The sequence below is a fragment of the Protomyctophum parallelum genome (assembly GCF_964188405.1).
Source record: "Protomyctophum parallelum genome assembly, chromosome: 17".
In the NCBI taxonomy this organism is placed as follows: domain Eukaryota; kingdom Metazoa; phylum Chordata; class Actinopteri; order Myctophiformes; family Myctophidae; genus Protomyctophum; species Protomyctophum parallelum.
In genome coordinates this window covers 41,404,526-41,409,497 of record NC_139719.1, presented here as the reverse complement: position 1 = coordinate 41,409,497, position 4,972 = coordinate 41,404,526, and positions in this window count along the sequence as shown.

Here is a 4,972-nt window from a genome sequence, read left to right as displayed (position 1 = left end):
TTAATATGCCGTTCATGCACATAAATCAGCCATCCCCACATGCAGGAGGACAATATATATGTTTCTTCTCACTCTGTCTCTGTGTGTTGATCTATATTTATTCTGCAGCCACAGTATAATCTCTCAAGACCGTCAGCACCACTGCCATAACCCATTCTGAACGGGCACCCATTTTGGTGTCAGCATCATGTTATGCTTTAGCTATTTAAAAATAGCAGACCTACAAGCTCGTATCGCGCCACCGAGTGGCGCGATACGAGCTTGTAGGTCTGCTATTTTTGAAAACCGAAGAACGACTGACATTTTTTAGAATCTGATCTCAGGTCAGAATGGGTCAATCAGACCAATGTGTGTCCAGTGGAAACCTCGTATGAATCTGATCTCAGGTCAGAATGGGATAAACATGTAGTGTTGTTGTTAGTAGGAATAAGCACAGAAGCACCTGGGAGGAAGTGGACTATTATAAGAAAGGGGAGGAGGGGGCAAACAGAGTTCCTGTTTCTATACCAAAGAAAAAAAAGTTGTTTTGCGAGAATGGGCTAAGATTTGGTTTTACAAGACGTCAAATGTTTGACTGGAGGGGGGGGGGGGGGGGGGGGGGTGTTGAAAAAGGTTTTGAGATTTTGAAGTTGATTATCTTTACTCGTGGCTCTCAGAAGGTTCCTACATTTTCGATTCAAATCATCTTTTTTGTTTTCCATGTGAAACATTTTCTAAAAATGAGTTTAAGCATACCATCTCTGACTGTTGATTTGAGGCTTTTTGTTCAAAACGGGCCAAATCGTGCAAACTTTGAAAGCCAATTTGAGCTAATTAGGATGGAATATGAAATGTTTGAGCAATATAAAAAAAAGGGTTTTACAAAAAAAATGCAACTACCAAAATAGAAAAACAAGCCCAAAGTAGCTTAGAAAGTAGACCTGGCAACACTGGTGTTCAGGATAATTTGACGCGTTCCTGTCAAGCTGTGATGTCATGTCGCCCCCTTCCTCCTCCCCCAACCTGTCACACATGTACACGTTGGATTATTTACACAGGAGGCACAAAAATGGAGCTGTCCGTCATCAGAGGCAGAAAAACTCAGCACAAAAAATAACACTGTTTTATGTCAAGTCGGGGGGCTTGTCAGTCAGTCTCTGCCCGGAGCCCCCACTCCTCAGTGACCGGGCTAATGTGGGCCTCCCCCCTGTTAGTCTGTCCTCTCCTGCCGCACCCGTGTGTGAGTGTGAGTGTGAGTGTGAGTGTGAGTGTGAGTGTGAGTGTGTGTGTGTGTGTGTGTGTGTGTGTGTGTGCTTACGTATTACTTGGGCCAAATTAATTGAGTCTATGAGTGTGACATTTTCCGTGTGACATCATCGTACACAGAAGTTGTGAGAGGGGAATGCCTCATGAGTGTCAAAGAAAACAAAAAAAATTGACAGCCCATATTATCTGATTATATTAAACAATGATAAACTCACCAACATTGCAGCTGTATACGGAAGGCTTGAATTATCCTCATGTAAATCAAGTTTTTGATTAAAAAAGATCATAAAAATCCACCGTAGACATTGTTATGAGCTACATTCTGTCAAGAAATTCTGTGCAGATGATTCTTTGTCAGACAGAGTTTGGAAGCACTCCTTTTCAATCACGCAATGTCCTCATGCTGCCTCCTGCATTATTATGTGCAAGAAACAGGTGGTACGCAGGTCCGTTGAGTGATTCCCAACAAGCGCTTCCAAACTCCAGTCCTGCACGCTGCTCAATGTGTTTGCCACTCAGTGTAGACGAGGGGGGCGTGTCCTGTTGGAGATGTGTGCATGATGGTAGAATTTGAGAAACCATCAATGCGAGGAGACAACAGTCCTCACAAGATCAATTTATGTTTGAATCCATATATAGACCTCAGAACACATTATTCAAATATCATAGCTCATCTCAAAGCTCGTAGCGCGCCACCGAGTGGCGCGCTACGAGCTTGTAGGTCTGCTATTTTTGAAAAATCGAAGAACACTGACATTTTTAGAATCTGATCTCGGGTCAGAATGGGTTAATCAGACCAGTGTGTGTCCAGTGGAAACCTCGTATGAATCTGATCTCAGGTCAGAATGGGTTAAACTATTTCATGTCAAGGAGCCCCAGAATGACAGACTGCAGACCCAAATCAGAAAGAATATATATATTCAAAGATTTGCGCCACATTTTCACGATTCTTCAAAAATAGCAGATCTACAAGCTTGTAGCACGGCAACGAGTACCACGCCACAAGCTTGTAGATCTAGACTAGATGGAGGACAGACATAGGGGAATAAACGCAAAAGGAGGCACAGGAGAAACTGGTCATAAAAATACAGACAGTAAAACATGTTAATAATAATGGAATGCATTTTTATAGCACTTTTCTATGCACTAGTGCTTACTCAAAGCGCTTCACAATGGTCCATTCATTCATACATCGGGAGGTGAAGCGGCGAACAGTCGACGCCATAAAGTGTCCTCACTTCAGGCATTCACACCCCAATGGTGGCGAGCTCACACTGACTCATCGGAGGTGTGTGAGCACATTGGGGTTCAGTGTCTTGCCCAAGCTCACACTGACTCATCGGAGGTGTGTGAGCACATTGGGGTTCAGTGTCTTGCCCAAGGACACTTCGACATGTGGACAGGAGGAGGAGCTGGGATTCGAACCACCGAACCACGGATCATTAGACGACCTCCTGCTCTATACCTCCTGAGCCACAGCGGCCCCGGCTGTTCTCTCTGAACGCACAACGAGACCGCGATGGGACCTAATGGTCTAAGTGTGCGTGTGCCTGTCCGTCCGTCCCACAGTGACATCCTCCAACGCGCTGACCCCATCAGCGTCCAGGCATCCTTAGCAGCAGTGCTAGGGGTGCTATAAGGTAGCCTATACCGTCTGTGGCAGGTCGTTATGTGCTTCCAGAATTCAGGACTTCACAAGAGTCATCTACAGTGGCATCGCCGTCCGCGAAGATGACCACTGCCAAACTCAACACACGCATAAGGAAGCTACGTCATCGTCCACATCCATGCACTGCAGCCAGAAGAAGAAAGAAGCGTGCATGTGTGGATGTGTGCATGTGTGCGTGTGTGTGTGTGGGTGTGTGTGTGTGTGTGGGAGAGAGATGGAGAAAGACAGACAGAAGCAGAGTTGGGTTCCAACTTGGTGCCACACTGCTAACTTCACTCTATTGAGTGTCTTTTTTGGCCAACTGGGTTCCATTCCCCCCAACCAGGCTCAGCGCTGAATGTGTTCTTTGGCCCGGCACCACTTCCATTTCCTCACGGCTGAGCCCTCTGGTTCCACCGCCCATCAACACCACGCACACTATAGCTCTCCCACAGACAATCTCGCTGCTAAATTGGTAAAACATTAAAAACTCAAAGAAAGAGAAAGAATGAAAAACACGCGTTTCGCCCATTTCAGAAAACTGTTATTCATTATTATTTTATTCTTAATTCACTGGCTCTTAATGTCAACTTCTAGAAATGGATTTGAAAGCATATAGGCCTCTGACTGAGTGGGCATTTTCTTTTTAGACTGTCGAGTTGTTCACGACAGTTGAAAGGTGACAGGCAATTTAACACCAACTATGCTAATGACACGTCTTTAGAATCAGAGAGAGGAGAGAGGAGAGAGGAGAGAGGAGAGAGAGAGAGAGAGAGAGAGAGAGAGAGAGCGAGAGCGAGCGAGAGAGCGAGAGCGAGAGCGAGCGAGAGAGCGAGAGAGAGAGAGAGAGAGAGAGATTACTCTTCATTGTTGCTGCATCCAGCATGCCAGCGGGCTTACGGTCGCAACAACAATACAAAACAAAATGAAGATGAATGCGTGCGTGCAAAATGGGGAAAAGCGTTCTCTAACATGCAACACGCCGCATGGCATGGCACGCATGCTGTATATACAGTCAGTACAGCTGCTCCTGTTGCTTGTGTTTCATGTTCCAGGAAGCAGCATTTGGGATGAATTACATGTTTGCACTTTGCACTGCTGCAGCTCCCTCCTATCCCTCCCTAGAACTGCTGCATTTCATCCTCATGGCTCTGCCTTGGGGGGGACTTTATAAATTGTTCTTATGTCTTCTTTGCATGTCAGGAAATATTGGGGGAGAGAGAGAGAGAGATTTTGGATCTCAAAATGTCAGCTCGGCCATACGATACACAGACACATGCCCCAGCACGTGTCTGTCTGTGTACACCTTTTTTTTTTTTTTTTTTTTATATATATTTTTTTTTTATCCCACGATTTTGTAACCAGTTTTTCACCCCTGTGTCAATCATCTAATGTGATCCTGGGCTCTACACACCCTCCACCAACCTGGGGAGAGCAACGGACTTGAACTCATGCTTCCTTCATGCTTGAGTGTCCAAGTTGCTCCTTTGCACCTGACAGGGGGGAGTTTCCCTGGTTGGACGTAGCGCGTGTAAGGAACACGTTATTCCAACCAGTTCCTTTCCCCTCCATCAGGCGCCCCGGCTGGCCAGGGATTTTTTTTTTATCCCACGATTTTGTAACCAGTTTTTCACCCTGTGTCAATCATCTAATGTGATCCTGGGCTCTACACACCCTCCACCAACCTGGGGAGAGCAACGGACTTGAACTCATGCTTCCTTCATGCTTGAGTGTCCAAGTTGCTCCTTTGCACCTGACAGGGGGGAGTTTCCCTGTTGGACGTAGCGCGTGTAAGGAACACGTTATTCCAACCAGTTCCTTTCCCTCCATCAGGCGCCCCGGCTGGCCAGGGGGAGGCAGTTTAGAGACCAGGATTACTGCATGTTTTTTGTGAGGTACCTACCCTATAGGGGACACGGGGAGAACATGCAAACTCCACACAGAAAGGCCCTTTCGCCAACCCCGCCTTCGGGTATGGGCACTGATGACGCGGAGGACGAAACACGCCGCCAGCACCCACAGCGCCCCGAGCGGGAATCGAACTCAGGACCTTCTAGCTGTGAGGCGACAGCACTACCA